Raw genomic sequence first — 13,317 nt, 5'->3', positions numbered from 1 at the left:
TAAATAAATAGATTAGTTTGGGGAGTATTGTCATCTTTATTATATTCGCTCGGCCTATCCAAGAGCACTGAATATCTTTCCAATTATTTAAATCTGGCTTTATTTTTGTGGCAAGTGTTTTGTAATTTTGCTCATATAATTCCTGACTATTCTTTGGTAGATGGATTCCCAAATATTTTATACTCTCAACATTTGTTTGGAATGGAATTTCTCTTTGTATCTCTTGCTGTTGCATTTTGTTGGTGATATATAAAAATGCTGAGGATGAAATCTCAAAATTTTAACAGTTTTTATTTAATAGTCTTTATTAAGCACCTACTAAGTACCAGGCACTGCACTAAACACAGAGGATGCAAAGACAAAAATACATAACTCTACAAATATACACAAGAGGGTCTCAGTTCTCATGCGATGACATATTAATAATGCAGAAAAAAATGCAGAAAAAAAAAAGCAGACTGCATTTAGAAAAACCTTCAACTTTACCCTGCTGAAATAATGCAGAAAAACAAAAAGGACTTCCAGGAACTCATAAATCAAAACACCATCCTTATCTCCAAAGAGCTCTTTCTACAAGTGGCACTTTCCACCCTTGAGGACTGATATATAGGCTTCTAATTAAACAACATTAACCTAAGGATTTGGACTCCAGGAAGGAAATCAATTTGAGTTTGCTTGACAATAAACTTTTCACATTCTGGTGAATTCCATCTCCCAATAAGGGGAGAATTAGATTTTTTTCAGAAACTAAACAACCTTGGTGTGGTCAGAAAGTTGTCACCATCTATCTACCAAATCCATCCGAAATACAGTTGTAACAAAGGACAAAGTTTAGGTTTTGCTACTCTGAGTCAGTGCCTCTCAGTTTCTCCAGCTCTGGGGTCACAGGTTTGTTCTGATCCTTGACAGAAGATTAGGTCTGAGCTCTCTTATTATAGACTCAAGGATGAACTGGACTGGAGAGAACCTTGATTCAGGCAGGGCAGCTGGAAGGCTATTGTACTAGTACATATGAGGGCCTGAGTAAGTGTTATGGCTTTATGCATGGAGAGAAAGGGACATACCAGTTTGGGTAAAAGTGGGTGGCCCCTATAATAACTTCAATCTTCTAAGAGTTAATACAGTCGTTACTTAACTCCTGGCTTCCTTCACTATGGAAGAAAGATTCAAGTAAGAAATATGTAAAGTGGGAAAGTATGAGAATTTATTACTAACCAGGAAAAACAGCACTAGGACATATTTATATCATACTTCAAAATTTACAAAAATTTTCCCTTCAATAATTCTATGGAGTAAACATGAAAGAGATTATTCTCCCCATTTTACAGATGAGGAAATTTAGTCCCTCCAAAAATAAAAGTCACACAATAGGTAAATGTCAAAACCATGACTCTGAACTTGGGTCATCAATTTGCAGGTCCACCATTCTTTTCTACTTTGTTGTACTGCCTTCCTACAAATCAGGAGTTCTTAATCTTTTTTTTTTTTTTTTTTTTTTTTTTTTTTTTTTATGTCATGGATCCCTTTGGAAGAGCCCATGGATCTCTTCTCAAAACAAATTTTTTTTTCTCAAAACTATTTTTAAACTCAGAAAAGAAAATACAAAAGATTACAAAAGAAATTATTCATAAGGAAATAGTTATCAATGTTTTGGGTTTTTTCTTTAAGTTCTCATAACCCAGGTTAAGAATCTCTGCTGTACATTAAATTTTAAAGAAGGTATTTTATCACACACCATTCCTCCTCTCCCTAATTCCTGCAGACAATCTTAATGATAATGGGATTTACTACTTAGTCTGTTATAGCTTATTATGCTTCCCTAGACATTTTTTTACCTTGTTAAAAGTATTTCTATCATAGAATTCACTGGAGCCAGGAGAGGCATTCAGTTTGGCTCACTACTGCTAACTCTCATAAAAGATTTATTGAAGGAGATATCAGAAGCTTGAGGCTGAAATTTGGTTTTTGATTCTTTTTTTCTTCATAAAGATCGTCTTTTAAAATTATGTTCTGTTTGGAACAAATAATGATGAATGTTGGAGGGGATGTGGGAAAACTGGGACACTGATACATTGTTGGTGGAGTTGTGAAAGAATCCAGCCATTCTGGAGAGCAATTTGGAACTATGCCCAAAAAGTTGTCAAACTGTGCATACCCTTTGACCCAGCATTGCTGTTATTGGGATTATATCCCAAAGAAATACTAAAGAGCGGAAAGGGACCTGTATGTGCCAAAATGTTTGTGGCAGCTCTTTTTGTTGTAGCTAGAAACTGGAAGATGAATGGATGCCCATCAATTGGAGAATGGTTGGGTAAATTATGGTATATGAAGGTTATGGAATATTATTGTTCTGTAAGAAATGACCAGCAGGAGGAATACAGAGAGGCTTGGAGAGACTTACATCAACTGATGCTGTGTGAAATGAACAGAACCAGAAAATCGCTGTACACTTCAATGCTGTATGAAGATGTATTCTGATGGAAGTGGAAATCTTCAACATAAAGAAGATCCAACTCACTTCCAGTTGATCAGTGATGGACAGAAACAACTACACCCAGAGAAGGAACACTGGGAAGTGAATGTATTGTTAGCACTACCGTCTATCTACCCAGGTTACTTATACCTTCGGAATCCAATACTTAATATGCAACAAGAAAATGATATTTACACACATATATTGTATCTAGGTTATATTGTAACACATGTAAAATGTATGGGATTACCTGTCATCGGGGGGAGGGAGTGGAGGGAGGGAGGGGATAATTAGGAAAAATGAATACAAGGGATAATATTATATAAAAAAAAGATAATTGTATAAATATGTTTACATATATTGAATATTGTATAGCATATATTGGATTGCTTACTATCTAGGAGAGAGGGTGGGGGAGGAGGGGAAATTTGGAACACAAGGCTATACAACTGTCAATGTTAAAAAATAATGCATGCATATTTTTTGAAAATAAAAAGTTTTAATAAAAAAATTATGTTCTGTTTGTATTAGCCCTAAGAGTTGGATCCCTGGGGCCCTACAAGAAAATTATTAAGACAGTATGAATAGGATAGCCAACACAAATTTATTTTCAGAAATCTTACCATCTGAAGACCTATGGGTACCTAAAAATAAGAATCCTCTCCAATCACACCAAAAGGTCTGGTCTCTACTTACCTCATTCAAGCTAAGATGCTCTTTCAAATAATCACGGCCCTACAAAGTCTCTTTTTTTCTGTATTTTCTACAAGACAATGGAGTACTTTATCCTAGAGAAAGGGTCCCTCAGGGTGTGGCTCTATTTGAAGTATATCCATAACAATCTATAAAGGCTTCACCATAACATAAGGGAATCCAGAAATTATTTGAAATTACACAATTTAACAGCTGGAAAGTACCTAGAAGAGCTTCTAGTCCAATCCATACTTGTACCTGCATCCCTGCTACCATTTCCCTGACAAATGCTTAGGCAGTCTTTTTGTTTGAAGGCCTCTGGTGAGGGAGATTCCAATGTGCCAGGAAACAGCCCATTCAACTTTTAAACAGCTCAAATTGTTAGTTTCCTTTACATCAGATTTAAATCAGATCTGGGTAGCTAGACTATTCTCTGGAGCACAGCAGAATGTATAATCTATCTTTTATGTGACAGAATTTTAGTAATTAAAATTAACTGTCCTGTTTCCAAGTCATTTCTTCTTTGCCCTTCAAAAAATTCTAAGACACCATGGTTTCCAGGCATCTCACCAGTCTAGTGAGCTTTCTCTGGACACTCCAGTTTTTCATGGGTGATAATGATACTCTGGATGAAGCTTGACCAGGACAGAGCACAAGTGGACTACTACCTCCTAATGCCAGACATTATTCCTCTATTATTATGGCCTAAACTCTCCAGGGAATCAAAATTGTGGTTCACCTAAAGGTCAATAGAGACACAGACTGGACATAAATAGACTACAGCATGTAAAAAATATTCAAGAGATGTATGACATGGAAAGGAGATAGCAAGAGTATTGGGTAATAAGAGACCTACAGGAAGGTTCCCTAAACACAGGGAAGCTTCAGAGGAAGATTTAAGGGAGTCATGCATAAGAGAAAGACAAAATAAGGTCTGTATTACCGGAAGAAATACTCAAGTTGAATGACTTCACAGACTATTTAAAAGCACTGTCTGGGTGCTACAGTCAGGCTGGTAGAGTTTTGACACATTCTAATTCATCAGTAATTTTGTAGTCATACAATCACAGATTTAGGAATCGGAAGAGTCTTTGTTTAATCTTCTCCTTTTACAGAGGAGAAAATTAGAGGTGAGAGAGATTAAGTCATTTGCTCAGCTTTGTGCACCAATGTTATTTGAGGCAGGATTTAAATAAGATCTTGAGTCCAAGGTGAGAACTTTATCCACTTAGCTACCAATGCTACAGACTGTACCCATCTATACCTGCCCACACTGTGCAACTGTATTCATTTTCTCCCAATTCTCACCAACAGAGGTCACCTAACATACTGGGTGCCCTGCTGCACAAAATTGTGAAAATATACAGTATCCCCTTAAGATGTTAAGAAAAATTCTAGGATTAAGCACCTCAGGACTTAGTCTTTCCTCAAGGATGGGCATGCATTTATAAGTCTTATAGAATTTTCCATCTCTAAAGCACTCCACAAAGCCCAGACAAGGGTGGACCCTTTTGGGGTGGACCCCATACCCAGGGCAGCAATCAAAAAGATTAATAAATGGCTAAAGCTGGAAAGGATTTTAGGCTTCATCTAGTCCAACCAGTTTCTCTCACTCTCACTTTATAAATGAGGAATCCTAGAGAGGCAAAGCAGCTTGTCCAAAAAGTCACCCAGCTCGTTAAGGACAAGATGGGATGGGGGACTCCTGACTCCTCATCTTGAGATGCTTCTGCTGCCTCATGTGTCCAAGCCTCTTCTCACCATTGCCCAAGGTGAGAATATTATCCAAGTAATGAACCAAAGCCTTCTCAACAGTATTTGTAAGCTTTGTCATTAAGTTCATTCTGCTCTCTACCTTCCCTTAGAAACATCTAGGTTCATTAAGGATAGCAACTGCCATTTTTATGTCTGTATTCTCTGCACCTAGAACAGTGCTTTGCACACATTAGGTATTTATGAGAGTGCTAGTTGGCTTGAATATCTCTACACAAGTAGCACAACCTTGCTGCTCTGACAAGCCTAGAAATACTGTGCATTTTCACATGAATGAACAAAGACCACCCTGACAGTAGCAACTGGGGAAAACCCATCCAGATTAGTTAAGTCTAATTGGAAAATTTACAGAAATTAAACAATGTGCATTAAATTAGGTTTGAAATATTCACTTCCGTTATTAACAACTTAGTTCAGTCATTTAGAACATGGTGCTAATAAAACCCAGGCTGCAGACCGGACCCTCGTAACAGACCAGTCAGCTCCAAATGAGAAAAACAAGCATGCCAACCACACCATTCATAAAACTATATAGGACATCGCCTACTACTAGTACTATCTAATTCCTTTATGTGACAGATGAAATGTAGCCAACCACAGGACAATGTAGTCACAGCCTCCATTATCAGCCTTCTCTCACACCCAACGTGTTGGACTCAAGCAGGGAATGGGTAAAAGGTGGCAATTTCAGTGCAATTCATGTCAACACACTTAATGGGATACTGGTAACTAAACAATCACATTGTCTGATGTAACTTGTCTGCCCTTCACCATCATCCATCTGGGGAAAAAATTTAATATAAAAAAAATGATATGCTTAATGTGCTAGCTGGGAATTGAATTTTAGAAATAAAAGCTTAAAATTACAAAATGCCATATCTTCAAACTCCTTTACTGATGGGTACTAGAAGTTAAATATTTTCTATTGTTTTCATTATTATTATTTTGCTTATTAAAAAGCATGGAACATATTACCTACAGATTACTTGTGGATAGGAGAAGAATATATGAATAAGCAAGAACTTGAGAACATTGTAAGGTACAAAATGGACAATTTCAATTACATTACATTTAAAAGGTCTTGTACAAATAAAACAAATGTAGCCAAAATCAGAAAGAAAGCAAAAAACTGGGGGGAGGGAGCATTTTATAGACAGTTTCTCATGTAAATGTCTCATATCTCAAATATATAAAGAACTTTGTCAAATCTACAAAAATAAAAGTCATTTCCCATTTGATAGTCAAAGGATATGAATGGGAAGTTTTCTGATGAAAAAAAAAACAATGTATGGTTACATAATAAAATAATCTAAATCATTATTTAGAAAAATGAAAATTAAAGCAACCTTGAGAAAACACTTTATAGCTGTCAGATTGGCTAAAATGATTAAAGGAAAAAGCAACAAATATTGAAGAGTATGTGGGGAAATGGGGACACTTAATTATTGCTAAAACTGATTCTTTGATTAATGGAAAATTGCCATGTATGAAGGAAACAATTATACCATATGCTATACCCTCCCTCCCTCCACTGGTCTAGATAACAGAGCTCTTCTTCTAGCTACAAAGAATTATAAAATGTCATGTTATGGTAATAACATCACTTAATAATTTTAGATTGCATAATTTATTTTATTCCTAAATTGAACCAATAACATATAAATTGGGGAGAAAAATCTTTTAAAAAATAATAACAAAAACATCTTTGAAGAAATCTAGTACTCTGCGGTACAGCTAATGCTATAAAAATAATTTATGTAATTGATGTTAAATCTAAAATCTTTGGGTAAAATAATCAGTGAACAAATGCAAGATGTACCAAGAAAGCCATTTAAATTTTGCTCTTTACCAAAATAATTCATGCTATGTGGCACTATAGTGCACAGAGCCCTGGGCCTGGAGTCAGGATCCAAATTTAGACAAGGTAACTCTAAGAAAATCACTTAATCTCTCTATGCCTCAGTTTCCTCAAATATAAAATGGAGATTATAACAGCACCTAACTCAAGGATTTTTGTGAGGATCAAACACGACACTTTCTGTAAAGTATTTACTTAGCACAGTAACTGGCAAACTGTATATAATATTTGTAAAGATGTTTCACTATTTAAATGCTTAATTCTTTCCCAACAGAATTTAACACTAAAAAAAAAATCTAACAAATACTACTCATCATCACCACCATCAAATAATATTCTTCTTAATTTGACCTTCATTTTAATAAAGAAACAGAAATCTTAAAAGGTCTTATAATAAAAACATAAATATGTTCTGCTCATAAAAATGAGAATAAGGGCAACATAAAAATGAATATTTAAGGTATGACAACAAATTGCAAATAGTCGACTCTTATTAAGAAAAAAGTCTAATGAAAACTCTCATCTGTTTATGGTTGGCTTGCTAAAGTTCCAATTAGCTGAATTTTGCATATGTTTTCAAGATAATGAGACATGTTCATCAAAAGTAGGAACATATTAATCAGATATTATCTGGATGTCATTTTAACTACAAAAATTACGCTCCAATTTTACCTTCCCTATAACTTACGTAAATTATAGGTTATATGATGGATTACGGGCTTTGACTACCACACATAGAGTTCCAAAGGGCTCTGCTTCCAATTGATTTGACATAAACACAGCCAAACTTAACAACTGGTTAATAGCCATGGAATGTCTTCTTTGATGGGAAGTGGCTTGAGACCTTTCATAGAATTACATTTTCATCTGCATGACTTTTTTTTTTTTTAATTAAACCAGCAAACTAGTACAAGAGTATCCTGGGTGGTTCACGTTAAAAACTATTATTTGAAAGTTGAAATGAAAAAGGAAACCTCCTTGTATATTTTACTTAGCATAATCTAACTGGCAGTAATATAAAGCAGGGCACCCTGGGAATTAACTAGGCAATCTTTACAACTGAGGAATATCTCCTTTCAATGTAATTGTGGCCAAGAAAGTAACTTTGCTCTGTAGCTCAAAAACATTTTTTTTAAAAGAAATTTCACATTGTTCACAAATTCTTTTATTTCCTTGCCATACTTAACCTTGTTTCTAAGCTAAAAAGAAAGGTAGATTCAAGAAAAACCAGTAGATTTAAATAGTATACCCTTAAAATGCCTTTGACCTTGTAAAAAAGAAGAGGGGAAATATGGATTTTTTTTAACCCCAAAATAATTCTGTTTACCTGGAGATTAGAAGGGGATAATAAACAAGTGTAATAAAGCCAACTCATTCAAAGATGGCCCACACTAATAAAGAAAAGGATAATCTGAACCAGGGGTAATATAAAAGTCATCTGTTATTGGGCTCTAGATTATTGTCCCTTATTTTAATATTTTAATAAAAACTTTATTTAATATGAATATAGTGTGGGGACTGACAGCAATTACTACTACTACTACTACTACTACTACTACTACTACTACTATTACCACTACTACTACTACTACTACTAAAATCTGTTGTATCCAAAGATGGCTATAATAACAGTTTGGTATTTATATCCCTCTATCTAAAATTTTTTTAAAAAAAGAACACCATATGGGTAATAATAGTAGTTTGATTTTTTTTTTACCTGTAGCCTATGTTTGGTCTGTAACAATTTATAATTCTACCTCTCAGACTGTGCCAAACTTTTGCTCAAAATGGACCACCCTCCTCCTGACCAACATCCAGGACAATGAAACGCCAAAGAGTACTATTTCCCAGTAGTTGGCAAGTGTCATACACAAACAAAATAACACAAACAAAAACAGTGAGATCACATTATGAAGCTCTATTAACCAGCTCCTCTCTGCTAGGGATGGACCGAAGAAGCTGCTCAAGTAAAATTACTCTATTTCTCTCTCTTCCTTTTTATTACCTATTCCCTCAGCTTCAATCTATGAAATCACACATCTGAAGCATTGAAGAGAGAAAAAAAAACAAAAAGCTCTATGCTTTGTCTAAGAAAATGAATTGCAAAAATATAACATGAGGGTGAGATGGGGAGTAGTGTATCAAAACACCAGTTTATGACAAAGATCTGGGGAAATTGGTGGACTACAAGCTCACTAAGTCAAAAAGACTAAAACATAGGCTGCCTTAAGGGTGATGATCAGTAAACAAAATGGGATGTCCTATTGTCATTGTAGTCAGGTTTCTATTCAGTTCCAATCATGACATTTTAGGAAAGATACTAACAATCCAGCATGATTTCAAAGAAGCCAAGAATAAAAAGGATGGAGATTGTGTCATGAGATGACTAGTTAAAGGAACTAGGAATATTTAGCCTGAATATTGATGGATGTGAGGAAGTTGGGGAAGGACATGATAGTTCTCTGGAAGCATCTGAAGAGCTGTCATGTGGAAATGTATCTTTGCCAAGAAAACCCCATGGGTCACAGAGAGACCAACAAAGACAGAAGTAGTAACCTTTCCTGGTAATTGAATACACATGGGAATCTTGGTTCAAATCCCAGTTCTGCTTTATACCCCTGTATGATCTTAACCAAATTTTAACTTACTATCTTTGTGGGCAAGTTTTAACTTAAAAGGTTTTCCTGATCCTCAATGCCTTCATCTGGCAAACAATTCTAAGTCTTAAGTAGTTAATGGAAGCTTATTTTGTGCTATAACTGTATTTTATGAAAGCAACAGAATGCAAATTCAATTTTCCTACTCTGCTGTCACTATCTCTTATACCAGATACATCTCAAGTTATGTATAACTATAATAATTCCTTTCCTATTCCTCATTCCTGTTCCTAGGAAACATTTAAATCATGCAAAGCACCTACAATTTAACTTATAAATATGTACAAATAGTCAATTGTGGTACACAATATTTCCCCAGGAGACAATGATAACAATCCATCCTATGAATTAAATGTTTCCAAGCTCTAAATACTTTTTTTTGAAAAAATTTCATCTGTCTCTTCTTTAACAGTCTTAGCTTAACAAGTCAAAGGCATCTGAATTTTTTATGTGTCCCAAGATACAAAATATTGGAAGTCGTATATTCATGCATCTTAGAGAATCTTCCCTCAAAACAAATTCAGTTAAAAAACTATTAAGAAAATATCAGGGGAAAATTCCTTTTTGAACAAAATGAAAAACAAATGCATAACTAAATGGGTTTCTAGAAGGGAGACTTCCAATACTTTCTTTCCTTGTTATTTATTAGAAATGGGATTTTCACTCCTATTTCAAGTACTGCCCAAAAGAAATGATGATGCTCCATGGGAAATGGCTTAATTGCAGAATAAATTGTTTTAACATGTTTCATTGCCAATCTGACAGCACAAAAGGTCTACATATGAGAAATACAACTAGGGCAGACATTCTTATTGCTTACCAACACAGCAGAATTCTGGTTTGCTCCAAGAATGATACCTTTAGAGTTAATTTTCAAGTTATTTAACTGGATGAGCTGGGGAGGGGGGTTGAAGAGGGAAAGAGAGTGTGGAAAAAAGCAGGAACCCATAACACTATCCAGGATCAGTTCTATGATATCAGGAACTGTAGATAGGACAATGTTCTGCCATACAGCAGGGACAGAATAACTGAAAACATCTAAAAGAAGCTGTGAGATAAGGCTAAAAAGCATAAATGATACTACCTGGTGAACAAAAAAAAAGGGTGAAAATTGTCCATAATTAAAACTAATTCAAAGAAAAGAGTTTTACAAACATACCAGATGGTGTTTGGTCTAAAGTTCCAAATTTCCTTATCTATAATAGCATGAGAAAAATCATCTTTACATTTTAATGCATTGAAAAAAGATCCCTCATCTGTGTGATAAGTATGACCTTTGATACCAACTGATGATCTTTTTTGTCTTTTTTATTGCTTTTTCTGACTGTTAATGCTATAATTTGGCAGGAAATTATCTACATAAGTATGACAGTTCCATTGATACAAAAACAGCATTTAATTTGGATTCTTCAAAATTAAATAGATTAAAAAAAAACCTCACCAAAATAACCTGTAGTGGCCACATCAGTTCCTGCCTTTAGGAGACAGAATCCTAATATTTGTTAAAGTCCTGAATGCTCTGTCCCTCAAGCACTACATCATTTCTAATCCCTTTTTAGTGCAAACACACATGTAGGACAGTAATTGAAAGATTTATTGAATAATTTAATAAATATCTAGTGAGTGCACTGTGCTAAAAACTAAGTGCACTGACAGTCTAGTAGAGAAGATAATATACACACATAGCTAAAATAAAAGATCGCATAAATGTTCAAGTATAAAAAGTTTACTGTACCGAATGAGAGAAGAAACAATCCCACCATACTCTACATAGTTCAAACCACAATTGGAGTAGGGTCCCCTTTTAGATATCATATTTTTGAAAAAATAAAAGATGTTTATATAACTAAGTTAATATTTCTACTCATAACTCTACTTATTAAAGCAATAATTATAAACAGTTCATTTTACCACCAAAATAAATAAAATTGTTAGGATGTCAGTTTTCTTACCTAAAAAAGAAGTATGAGTAAGAAGTGCAGGGAAGCAGGGTAGCTTCCTTTAACAGATAATTATGGGTATCTGGAATCTAGACAAATAGATTCCTTCTATATTCTTACTATCGTCTATAATCTCTCTCTTGCTCATATGACAGCCACCCTGGTTAAAGGTTCTCACCACCTCTAGCATAGCCTCCTAATTAATCTCCCTGAATCCAGTCACTCTTCTCCTCCAATCCATTATTCATTTTTCAGTATGAAATGAGATTCCTTCAAAATCATCTCAGATCACTGAATTGATCAGAGCAGATAAATCATTCACAGGTGATCAATGTTACAATATTGCAATTACTATGTACGTATGCAATGATCTCCTGGTTCTGCTCACATCATTTTGGGTAAGGTCTTCCCAGGTTTTTCTGAAACCATTCTCTTCATTCCTTATACTACAATAGTATTCTATTATAATCATATGCCACAACTTGTTTAGCCATTCTGCAATTATTAGATATCCCCTCAACTTCCACCACCACAAAAAAAGAGTTGATATAAATATACTTGTACATATAGAACCTTATTTCTTCTTTTTGATCTCTTTAGGATACAAATCTAATAGTGATATAGCTCTTTGGGCATAGTTTCATACTATTTTCCAGAATGGTTGGACCAGTTCAAAACTCTATCCACAGTGCATTAGTATACCTATTTTCCCCACCATTAACCTTCTAGCATTGCTCATATTCCTTTTCTGCCATAATAGGGCAATCAGATAAGTGTGTGGTAGTATCCCAGAGTTATTTTAATTTGCATTTCTCTAATCAATAGTGATTCAGCATTTTTTCATATTACTATTAATATCCCTGATATCTTCTTCTGAAAACTAGTTGCTCTTACTCTTTGGCCACTTATCAATGGGGGATATGGTTCTTATTTGTACAAATTTGACCTAATTCCCTCTACATTTGAAAAATGTCTTTTATTGGAGAAACTAGCTGTAAAAATTTTTACATTATCCATGATAACTTTTAGTAAAGTGTAGTTTTCCTAATTATATCTTTTAATTAGATCTAATTTTGCATTTTCATTGTCTAAGATCATGATTGCTACTATATTAGAGTAGTACTGATGACTGAGGAAACAAAGGCATGCTTGGAAATTTGAGCCTCCACTTCCAGTCACTTTATCTTTCACCTATCACCTTGTTCCTGCCTTTAACTATATTAGACTCTGCTCCCTTACTCTAAAACTGTGTTTCTATTTCAAGTGTGTCTCTTGTAAAAAACAAAACAAAACAAAACAAAAAAACCCACAATTTTTTGGGCTTATAGTTTCTAATCTATTCTACTATACACTTCTATTTTGTGGGTGAGTTCATCCCATTCACAATCATAATTATGATCTTATTTTCTTCTGTTTATTCTTTTCCCTCTTTCTTTACCTATTCTTCCTTAAAAGTCCATTTTGGTCCTAATTATTGCCTCCTTTAACCTTTTATCAACTTCCTGCCTTTTTCTTATATCCACATCTCCTCTAACTTCCTGACTGGGTAAGAGATTTCTATTACCAGTTCAGTGTATATGTATATTCCTACCTGAACCAATTCCAATGAGAGTGAAGTTCAAGTGTTGCCTACATATTCCCTTCTTCTAATTCTTTATAAAACTTCTGCCTTGTGTGCATCGCTTGTGTGAGATAATTTTTCCCATTCTTTTTCCTCCCTTCTCCTTTCTCCCAATGCATCCCTTTTTCTCACTCTTTCATTGGGGAGAAGGAGAGAAGGAATCATCTCAACATAATAGGTTCACACCTATGTCCTCTGCATCATAGATTCCTTCAGACTACCCTAATAATGATGTCCTTAGAAGTCATATCATCATCTTCCTATATAGGCATGTAAACAGTTTATTAAGTCCTTTACGATTT

At 34.6% G+C, this 13,317-nt stretch overlaps 1 protein-coding gene across 1 annotated transcript in view; it reads right to left on the bottom strand.

Annotated features, from left to right (window-relative positions):
- The window catches only part of GALK2 (galactokinase 2), a 149,092-nt gene that overhangs the window by 63,075 nt on the left and 72,700 nt on the right, over positions 1-13,317 (bottom strand). The gene's annotated exons all lie outside the window — the stretch shown is intronic.

This window comes from Sminthopsis crassicaudata, chromosome 2 (assembly GCF_048593235.1).
Source record: "Sminthopsis crassicaudata isolate SCR6 chromosome 2, ASM4859323v1, whole genome shotgun sequence".
Taxonomy (NCBI): Eukaryota; Metazoa; Chordata; class Mammalia; order Dasyuromorphia; family Dasyuridae; genus Sminthopsis; species Sminthopsis crassicaudata.
Note: the sequence above shows the minus strand (reverse complement) of the source record. Positions and strands in the feature narration are given on the sequence as shown.